Genomic DNA, 11,938 nt, shown 5'->3' on the forward strand with positions numbered 1-11,938 from the left:
TCCTGAAATTTCTAAATAGATTAAAACCCCTAATGGGCAAGAATCATGGCAGTACATATCAGTATGTCATTTATATTTTTAATAAATCTGTTTTTTCATTTTAAATAATAAGTATCAAGAAATAATGATCCGGGGTTGGAGATAAAGAGATGGTTTTCTGCCGCATTAAATTTTATGTCATTTGGTCTAGTATTGGGCTCTTGTTGTAGCCCAGGTATGTTATGTGGAATTTTCTCTTTGTAGGCAAGATTATCTCTCTTCTTAATCTTCCCATTCTTTATGGTACAGGTTAGATTACATTTCCTCTAAAAAAAGAAAAGAAAACTGTTCTAATCACCTAATAGCCTCCATCCAACAGCTCATTTCTTTAAACATATGTAGCCCTAAAATATTTTCATAGTACTCATTGAGCAACTCAACATGTATTCATTATCATATAGCATTGGTTATTTTGGGTCTATATTTTTCCAACAAGTAGTGACCATGTCCCCTTTATCTGGGAGCCTTCTTGAATTTTCATATTCCTTGATACACGGTAGATGATTAGGAATTGGTTTTGACTGATTGATTAATTTGTCGTTGAGATCCCAGTCTTTTGCTCTAAAGGACCATTCCAAAATAATATATTATTACTATTTTTTTAATTAAAGTTTACTGGGTGACAATTGTTAGTATAAAGTTACATAGATTTCAGGTGTACAATTCTGTAATACATCATCTATATATCACATTGTGTATTCACCACCCAGAGTCAGTTCTCCTTCCATCACCATATATTTGATCCCCCTTACCCTCATCTACCACCCCCCGCCCCCTTAACCTCTGGTAACCACTAAACTGTTGTCTGTGGCTATGAGTTTTTGTTTCTCGTTTGTTTGTCTTGTTCTTTTGTTGTTTTTGGTTTATATACCACATATCAGTGAAATCATATGGTTCTCTGCTTTTTTTGTCTGACTTATTTCACTTAGCATTATAATCTCAAGATCCATCCATGTTGTCACAAATGGTCCTATTTCATCTTTTCTTAACGCCAAATAGTATTCCATTGTGTATATATACCACAACTTCTTTATCCATTCATCTATCGAAGGACATTTTGGTTGTTTGTAGGTCTTAGCCACTGTAAATAAAGCTACAATGAACATTGGAGTACACGTGTCTTTATGTATAAATGTTTTCAGATTTTTTGCGTAGATACCCAGGAGAGGGATTGCTGGGTCATATGGTAATTCTATTCGTAACTTTTTGAGGAACCTCCACACTGCCTTCCATAGTTGCTGCACCAGTCTGCATTCCCACCAACAGTGTATGAGGGTTCCTTTTTCTCCACAGCCTCTCCAGCACTTGTTACTATTTGTCTTGTTGATGATAGCCATTCTGACTGGGGTGAGGTGATATCTCATTGTGGTTTTTGTTTGCATTTCTCTGATGATTAGTGATGTTGAGCATTTTTTCATATGTCTATTTGCCATTTGTATGTCCTCTTTGGAGAAATGTCTCTTCAGGTCCTCTGCCCATTTTTCAATTAGGTTGTTTGTTTTTTTTGTTGTTGAGTTGCATGAGTTCCTTGTATATTTTGGATATTAGCCCCTTATCGGAATCGCTGTTTGCAAAAATCTTCTCCCATTCACTTGGTTGCCTCTTTATTTTGTCGATGGTTTCTTTCGCGGTGCAGAAGCTTTTAAGTTTGATATAGTCCCATTCATTTATTTCAGTTTTTACTTCCCTTGCCTTTGGAGTCAAATTCACAAAATGCTCTTTGAACCCAAGGTCCATAAGTTTAGTACCTATGTTTTCTTTTATGCTGTTTATTGTTTCAGGTCTTATGCTTAAGTCTGTGATCCTTTTGAATTAATTTTGGTGCATGGTGACAGATAGCAGTCCAGTTTCATTCTTTTGCATGTGGCTTTCCAATTCTGCCAGCACCATTTATTGAAGAGGCTGTCTTTTCTCCATTACATGTTTTTTGCTTCTTTGTCAAAAATTATCTGTCCATATTTATGAGGTGTTATTTCTGAGTTCTCAACTCTATTCCATTGGTCTACGTGTCTGTTTTTCTGCCAGTACCATGCTGTTTTGATTCTTGTTGTCCTGTAGTACAACCTAAAGTCAGGGAGTGTGATAACTCCAGCATTGTACGTTTTCTTAACATTGCTTTGGCTATTCGGGGTCTTTTGTGGTTCCAAACAAATCTGATGATTTTTTGTTCTATTTCTTTAAAAAAATGCCATTGGGATTTTGATGGGGATTGCATTAAATCTGTATATTGCTTTGGATAATATGGCCATTTTAACTATGTTGATTCTTCCAATCCATGAGCACAGAATGTTTTCCCATTTCTTTGTGTCTTCTTCAATTTCTTTTAAAAATGTCTTATAGTTTTCAGCATATAGGTCTTTCACATCCTTGGTTAAGTTTATTCCTAGGTACTCCATTCTTTTTGCTGCAATTACAAAAGGAATTGTTTTTTGTATTTCTTTTTCTGAGATTTCATTGTTAGTATATAGGAATGCAGTGGACTTTTGTACGTTGATTTTGTAGCCGGCCACATTACAGTATTTGTTGATTGTTTCTAATACCCCTTTGTGGAGTCTTTAGGGTTTTCTGTATACAGCATCATGTCATCTGCAGAGTGACAATTTAACTTCTTCATTCCCAATTTGAATGCCTTTTATTTCTTTCTTTTGCCTGATTGCTCTGGCGAGGACTTCCAACACTGTGTTGGAAAGCAGAGGTGAAAGGGGACAGCCCTGTCTTGTTCCTGAACATAGAGCAAAGGGCTTCAGTTTTTCACTGTTAATTAGGAGATTAGCTGAGGGTTTGTCATATATGGCCTTTATTATGTTAAGGTATTTTCCTTCTATACCTATTTTATTAAGTGTTTTAATCATAAGTGGATGTTATATCTTATCAGATGCTTTTTCTGCATCAATTGATATAATCATATGGTTTTGGTCCTTTATTTTGTTTGTATGATGTGTCACATTGATGGATGTGTGTATGGTGAACCATCCTTGTGCCCAGGGGATGAACCCCACTTGGTCCTGATGAATAATCTTTTTAATGCATTGTTGCATTCGATTTGCTAGAATTTTGTTTAGGAATTTTGCATCTGTATTCATCAGAGATATTGGTTGGTAGTTGTTTTTTTGTGTTGTCCTTACCAGGTTTTGGTAACAGGGTAATGTTGGCCTCATAAAAGAGTTAGGGAGTACTGTCTCTTCTTCAATTTTTTGGAAGAGTTTGAGCAGGATTGGTATTAGATCCTCTTTGAAGGTTTGGTAGAATTCACTAGTGAAGACGTCTGGTCCTGGACTTTTGCTTTTGGGAAGGTTTTGGATGACTGATTCAATTTCCTTACTGGTGATCGGTCTGTTTAAATTTTCCAGTTATTCATGGTTCAGCCTAGGAAGGCTATATGTTTCTAAGAATTTGTCCATTTCTTCTAGGTTATTGAATTTGGTGGCATATAGTCCTTCCTAGTATTCTTGGATGATCCTTTGTATTTCTGAGGCATCCGTGATAACTTCCCCTTTTTCATTTCTGATTTTGTTTATTAGTGTCTTCTCTCTTTTTATCTTAGTGAGCCTAGCCACAGGTTTGTCAATTTTGTTAATCTTTTCAAAGAACCAGCTCTTTGTCACATTGATTTTTTCTATTGTCTTTTTGTTCTCTATTTCATTTAGTTCTGCTCTGATTTTTATTATTTCCTTTCTTCTGCTGACCTGGGGTTTCACTTGTTCTTCTTTTTCTAGTTCTTTAAGGTGTAACATGAGATTATTTATTTGGGATTTTTCTTGTTTCTTGAGATAGGCCTCTAATGATACAAATTTTCCTCTTAAAACTGCTTTTGCTGCATCCCAAAAATTTTGACAGGATGTGTTTTCATTGTCATTTGTTTCTATCTATCTTTTGATCTCTCCTCTAATTTCTTCTTTGACCCAGTCGGTCTTTAAAAGTATGTTGTTTAATCTCCATATATTTGTGTTTTTTCCTGCTTTCTTTTTACAGTTGATATCCAATTTCAAAGCCTTGTGATCAGAGAATATACTTGGTATGATTTCAATCTTCTTAAAATTGCATGAGTCTGATTCTATGTCCCAATATATGGTCTATCCTTGAGAATGTTCCATGTACACTAGAAAAAAATGTATAGTCTGTTGTCTTAGGATGAAGTGCACTATAAATGTCAATTATGCCCATTTCATCTAATGTGTCATTTAGGCCTGCTATTTCGTTATTTATTTTCTGTTTGGGTGATCTAGCCATAGCTGTCAATGATGTATTTAGGTTCCCTGATATAATTGTGTTTTGGTCAATTTCTCCCCTTCGTTCTGTTAGTAGTTGCTTGGTATATTTTGGTGCTCCCTGATTGGGGGCATAAATATTCAGGACTGTTGGGTCTTCTTGTTGTATAGTCCCCTTTACCATTATGAAATGTCCATCTTTGTCTCTTGTTACCTTTTTCACCCTGAAGTCTGTTTCATCTGATATCTTTATGGGTACACCTGATTTTCTCTGGGTACCATTTACTTGGAGGGTCAATTTCCACCCTTTCACTTTGAGTCTATGTTTGTCCTTGTAGCTGAGATGTGTCTCTTGGAGACAGCATATGGTTGGGTTTAGTTTTTTGATCCAATCTTCTGCTCTGTGCCTTTTTATTGATGAGTTCAGTCCATTAACATTTAGGGTTATTATTGATATATGAGGATTTCCTGTCATTCTATCTTTAGTTTTCTGGTTGGCTGTGTCTCCATTGTTTCTTTGCCTTTTTGTTGTTGTCTATTATTTCTGTGTGATGATATTCTATGATGTTTCCCTCTGTTTCTTCTTTTATTACAGTATATATTTCAGTTCTGGATTTTTTCTGAGTGGTTACCTTTAAGTTTATGTAAAAGAAAGTTTGATATTTAGAGTATTCCATTTTCTTCAGCACGCTTACTTTCTCCATTCCCATATTATGGTTCAGGCCTTTATTCTCCTCCTTTTTATGTTTTGGTTGCCAAAAATTGTCATGTCGATGGTGGTCGAATAGCCTCCTTTAGTATTTCTTGTAGTGTAGGTCGTGTATTAGAAAATTCCCTCAGCTTCTGTATGTCTGGAAAGATCTTTATTCCTCCTTCATATCTAAAGAATATCTTTGCTGGATATATTATTCTTGGCTCATAATTTCTCTCTTTCAATAGTTTGAATATTTGGTTCCCCTCCCTCTCGCCTTATAGAGTTTCTGCTGAAAAATCTAATGATAATCTAAAGGGCTTTCCTTTGTAGGTTACTGTCTTCTTTTCCCTGGCTGCCTTGAGGATTCTTTCTTTGTCGTTGATTTTTGACAGCTTCAATACAATGTGCCTTGGAGAAGGCCTGTTGGGGTTGTGGTAATTAGGTGTTCTATTTGCTTCTTCGATTCGAGGATCCAGTTCTTTCCACAAGTTTGGGAAGTTCTCATCAACTATTTGTTTTGAATATAGTCTCTGCTCCCTTCTCTCTTTCTTCTCCTTCTGGGATGCCCGTTATTCTTATATTGCTGTTTCTGATGGAGTCAGAAAGTTCTTGTAGAGTTCTTTCATTTCTTTTAAGTCTCAAGTCTCTTTCTTCTTCCATCCGTGTCGTTTCTAGGTTTCTGTCTTCGATGTCACTGATTCTTTCCTCCATCCGGTCATTTCTACTACCTAAGCTGGCTATTTCATTCTTCCTTTCTTCTATTGAGTTCTTAATCTCCAGAAATTCCATTTGGATCTTTTTTTAAATTTCAATCTCTGTGTTAAAATGTTCATGTTGTTCTTTGATTGTGTTTCTGAGTTCATTAAACTGCCTGTCTGTGTTTTCTTGCATCTCATTGAGGTTTTTCAGAACCGTAATCTTGTATTCTCTGTCATTTAAGTCACATATTTGCATATCTTTAAGGTCATTTTCTGGAGACTTTTCATTTTGTTTCTGAGCTGTCTTGTTGCCTTGGTTATTCATGGCAATTAATGATTTATTATTTCTCCTCCTAGACATCTATTGGAGTGTGTTCTGCAACAGGTTGATAGAAAGAGGTCTTTCTTTTGTTTTCCAATACTTGTTGGTAGAATGTTTTATTTTCTCTCCAGCTGCAGCCCTTTTTTCTCTCTCATACTGTAGTGTTATGTTTTCTCTGTACTATTCCAGCTTCTCACACAGTGCGGGGAATTCCCTGAATTGCGGGCTTCTCCTCTGTTAACAGTTCACCTGGGTCATAGGGTGCCGCATCTGTGTGGGGATGTGGAGAGCTTTTGAAGTTCCAAAGCTCTTCCTGTACCAGATTCAGAGCCCCTGTGTTTCAGCAGCTCTGTTTACTCATGCAGGGGTCTACCCAGATAGGTGGGTTCAGGGGTGGGGTGGGTTGTGAGAGGTGGCCCAGAGCAATGGCAGTGAAAACCAACACAGACGGTCCTGCTTCCACAGCTCCCTCTCCTTTGCCAGAATTAGTTGGGCTGTGAATCTGTGTCTGCAGACCACACTTCTCAGAATTGCAAATATTCTGTTCTTTTAATCTGACACTGCTATTGTTCCACTCTTAGCACTGGGTAGGTGGAGTTGGGGCGAGCTCTGGGAGGGTAGGGAGGTGGCAGCTAGTCTCAGCACCTAAGGCTTCCATTCTCTGCAGCAGTGAGGGCTTAAACCACCGTTTTCAACCTTCTTCACTCAGTCTTTGTTCCAAAGACTGTGAGTGTTGGGTTCAGCTATGTTATATGCTGTTCCCTCAGCCCTGTGGGCCATAATCGGAGCCCTGGCAGTGCATGTTCTTCCCTCTCCCACAGTTGTGGTAGTTCTGGGATGCAGCGAGCTCGGAGCACTGAGCTAGGTCTGCGTCCTGCGCCCCTGTGGCTCCTTCTCCGCACTTCTCCCTTCCCTCTGCCCCTGCTTGCGCGATTTGCCCACCTTTAGGTGAATTCAGTAGTGCGCCTGTTTGTCTTGCCTGTCTGCTGTGCAGGGAGTCCTTTGTGGAGTTATAGTTGTTCCATTTGTTGTAAATTCCAGGGCAGATTTACAGAGGCTCACCTCAAGCAGCCATTTTGATGACGTCATATATATCTGTACCTTGGCTGTTGTGAATAGTGCTGCAGTAAACATGGGGGTGCATATTTCTTTTCCAATTAGTGTTTTGGATTTTTTGGATAAATACCCCAGAGTGGAATTGTAAGGTCATAAGGTAGTTCTGTTATTAATTTTTTGAGGAATCTCCATACTGTTTTCCACAGTGGCTGCACCAATTTGCAATTCTACCAACAGTGCGCAAGGGTTCCCTTCAACGGTTGTTTTAAAGGTCCTTTATATCTTGGACAGTGCTTGTATGGACTCTGCCAGCCTTTGCCTCTATGGTTCTCCTTTTCAATTTCAATGACTCACCATTTTCACACCACCTTTTGATTTTTCTCAGTTTTAATAATAACGTTAAACAAATTAGAGTCAAATCCTGTGGGCTTTAAAGTTGTGTCAGTCAGAATCCCAGCAAGAAAGAGTGCACTCCATATGGTTTAAATGAAGAAATGGATTAATGGATAGATGTGAGTCACCCAGAAACCAGCACCAGTTGGAAGTTGTTATGATCACTGCTCCTGAAGGGATTACAGCAAGTGAGAAAAAGCAGGAACCAAACAGAAGACTCTGCCAGTTTGGATGTGTGATCACGGAGGAACTCAAGTACTGCTAGTGACAAGGTGCCGAAGTAAGAAAGACTTGGGGAGGAAGGGCTATGACGTTTTCCTTTTCCTACCCTAACATTTCTTGTTGGTGCCTCATGTTTGCCTAACCTCATGGAAAGTCACCTGGCAAGGAAGCATGGGTCAGTCAATTCATAGAAATCAGCCTCTCAGGGGGCAGAGCAGGAAAGACAAGGAGTAGAGATGGATATTGCTGGTGATTGTGGAGAGGGAAGCAGAAGATAACCAGCATAGCAGCCATTGTACATCTTTCTAGAGAGCCTTTGTCTTAGCCTGTTTGGCTTCTATAACAAAGTACCATAGACTGCGTGGCTTATAAACATTAGAAATTACTTGCTCACAGTTTTGGAGGCTAGGAGTCCATGACCAGGGTGCCAATATGGTCTGGTTTTGGTGAGCACCCTCTTCTAAGTTGTAGACTGCCGACTTCTGGTTGTATCCTCACATGGTGGACAGGGGAAAAGGTAGCTTTCTCAGGCCTCTTTTATAAGGACCCTAATCCCATTCATGAGGGCTCTACCCTCATGACATAATCACCTTGTGAAGACAGTCCCCTTCTTATAGCATCACTTTAGGGGGTAGGATTTCAATCATAGGGATGTGTATGGGACACAAATATTCAGACCACAGCATCTTTTATATGTATTCTCTGGCTCACTGTGTCCTGATCTTCTGTATCCTAAATGGAAAGTCTTGTTTATCTCATGTTCAATGTCTTGGTCCTAGAGTGTTTACTGTAGCCCACCAAGCACTGAAATCATAGTGTAGAGAAATGAGACTGCTTCATTACTGGGACCATGGAACTGGTGAATAGTGGGAGCAAATCTAAAAGCCAAAGCTAAATTATCGTATTCCCCAATTTGAAAGAGTATAAGAATAGACAAATGAAGATGATAGGCAGGAAGAATATGGGCGCAGGGAAAATACATGTGTGATGGGGGTGCATGTGGTCCATGGGCCTGAATCATTGCATACCAAGATACGGTTTTTATTTTAAATATGAAGGAACTACTACTACTGCTGCCCATAATTATGCTCAGGAATTCTCAATCTGGGAGAGAAGAGAGAAAGAAAATGATAGTGCTTGTTGAAAAGACAAAACCACTGACTGATTTCTAGGGAGAAAAAAAGAGAAACTTTGGCTTTGACATTACTTTCAAATAATTAGTTATTAAGCAAGCCCACCACTACATATAGCTTAAATATGCAATGTTCAAGGAAGGGAGGGTTTACATAAATAAATTAATTAATATAGGCAGGCCAGAAGGAAAAAAAATAATAAAAACTGGAAACAGAGGGCATGATTGAATTGTTTTGGTCAGATGGATTTCCCAAAACACTTATATTTTTATTTGTTTAATCTTCTATCATTAAAAAATGTGCAATTTTTATACTGTTACCAAAGAAAACTGTAGCTTATGTTTTACTATTTAAATAACGTATTTCATGTACTTTTGACAGTTCTATTTTAAAGGAGTTGAAACTCATTTTTTTTCTTCTTGGACAATTGAGGAAAGAGGGTGCCTGTGTCCTTATGATTCTCTGATCTATATTATGGAAGGATGATATAGTCAGTCAGTTGTTATGTGAATAAATATTCCACACCTACCATGTGGTTAACATTGACGTGGGTTCCAGACATTACAGAAGCACTATAAAATATGGTCCTTGTCTCAAGGAGCTTATGATTTGACCTGCAAGAGAAGATGCACACATCTAGCATTAGGAATTATACAAGATACTGTGTAATTAACTACCACAATGTATGATATTGTAGGGGTTCAAAACAAGTCACCCCAAGATGTGCCTCTGTAGTATGCAGAGTATTTTGAGTTAAAGGCAACTGAAACCCTGCGGCTGAAAAGAAACTTCTGCCACCCCCATCCCTGGCTTTAACTACCTAGAAGAATTTGAAATAGGGGCCTTGCCCATAATGATAGATTATCAGAGATAACTTTATGACCTATCGGTAGGGCAGGGCAAACTTCTAGTTAGAAAACACCTGTTCTTCTTACCATCCTGCAATAGCCCTCTGAAGTCCCAAAGCACCTTACCTCATCCTTAGCTCAGAATGACATATATACCTCATTTTAACTTTCTGTCTCTGACTCATGTATGTGGGTTTCCCATACATATGTCTGTAATTAAGTCTGGTCATTTTCTTTTATTAATCTGTCTCATGTACATTTAATTATTAGACCAGCTGAAAGTACATTGAGGGTAGAGGAAAGTTTCTTCTTCCCCGACAATATACACTGTAAGTTCTAGAACATCAGTAAGGGCTGGAATACTTAAGATGACATGGATGAAGTGGAACTTGATTTAGACTGTAAACCATGAGTAAGATTTGCATAAGTAAAGGGAATAGGAAGGGGATTACCGATACGAATCTCATCTTAGTCCTAAATGTTCTAAATATTTGTCCAATGTGTCTTTTCCTGTTAAGTTTTGCTTATGGTGCTCCTACAATGTAGAAATTTAAGTGTTTGTGTATTTAAAGTTTTAAATCCTTTGTTTTGCAATTTGTTTCATTCTTTTTATGCTTAGAAAACCCTTCCATATACTTAGTTATATATCAACCTGCATTTCTTTTGGAATTTTTATGTTCATTTTTTAACAATTGATTTTTTTATTTGTCGATTTATTTTCATACATGTTGTGAAATAAGAATCTACAGTTTATTCATATACTGATTTTTTACAACAGCATTTTTTCTGTAATGATTCATCACTTCTTAATTTTTTGTTAAACATCCTCTCTCTTTACATGTTAAATTCCACGGCATGTTAAATTTTGTTTCAGTTATATTACTTTTACCATTCATCTGTCTTTAGATTCTTACACCAGTACCACATTTTAAAATTATTTTATTTCACTGATATGTGATATATAAAACTGAAAACAATCAAAGAACAAGACAAATAAATGAAGACTCAAAATCTCATAGATACAGACAATAGTTTAGTGATTACCAGAGGGTAAGGGGTGAGAGGAGTGGTAAATGAGGGTAAAGGGGATCAAATATATCGTGATAGAAAGGGAACTGACTCTGGGTGGTGAACACACAATGTGATATATAGATGATGTATTACAGAATTGTACACCTGCAATCTATGTAACTTTACTAACAATTGTCACCCCAAAAAGCTTTGATTTAAAAAAATCATTTTACATTTATAATATACCTTATTGTTTTGTTTTTTCTGATATGTATTGGCTATTTTTGTCTGGTTATTCCCCAGGTGCCCTTGAAATCATTTTGTCAATAAACAAAAATTCCCATTTTGATTATTTTTGGATTTTTTTTTACTACTTTTAACTACTATGTTTTACTACTTTCAAGTGTAATCATATCTTCCAACATAAAGCTTATACTCTAGCCAACCTCGATTTTTGTCATTTCCTTGCTTTTCTACTCCGATACATTTACTCATTCTGTTCTCTCGTCTTTACCTATTAAAATTCTACCCATCCTTCAAGGTTCATTTCAACATTATCTCCTTATCTTTGAGGAAGCCTTTTCCTGATTAACCGATATTATTGTGTTTGTTCTTTCATGTCGTTGGTTACCTTTGTGTTATTTTACAATTTCCTATAATATATTTGAGAGCAGAGGCAGTATCAAGTTAATCTTTGTTTCCCCAGTAACGACTAGCATAGTGCCCAGGATACCCACCTTTGGTGTAAAGAGCCTTGAGACTCCTTAGATGCCAACATGGTGGGTGCAGATTTTTGCTACTGTTATTGACAATTGTGGTATCGTATTATGCGTGCTAATATAAACCATGGAAGCAGATGTTCTTAGGAGTAAGGATTTAAAACATCAGTTGATATGGATATTATTGATATGGAAAAGTCTGTCTTCGCAGGACTGAGTTTCCCTCACAGGATGCTAATAATTCTTTTATTCTTCTGAGTATTTTTTTCCCCTCTATGAATCACCCATTTATAAAAGTTTTTAAAAAGTTATCAAGTTCTATAAAGAATGAAAAATGAAGATGCTGTTCTTTTCTAATTTGGTACTGTTCACAAGCATGACTCCCAGTTCGTTACTTATACCCTGGTAGATATTCTCTATCACAGGATCTATTTCCAAATTACAAAAGGTAATATACATTTTAATTGGATCGCTGTTATCTATCTAAAACCTGCAAATGAAATAATTACTTAACATTCTACCTTCAAGATTTTATCCATTTTTAATGACTAAATTCTACTTTCACGTTAAAAAAGTTCAGCACTCATCAGCAATT

The sequence above is a fragment of the Rhinolophus ferrumequinum genome, chromosome X, assembly GCF_004115265.2.
Source record: "Rhinolophus ferrumequinum isolate MPI-CBG mRhiFer1 chromosome X, mRhiFer1_v1.p, whole genome shotgun sequence".
NCBI lineage: Eukaryota > Metazoa > Chordata > Mammalia > Chiroptera > Rhinolophidae > Rhinolophus > Rhinolophus ferrumequinum.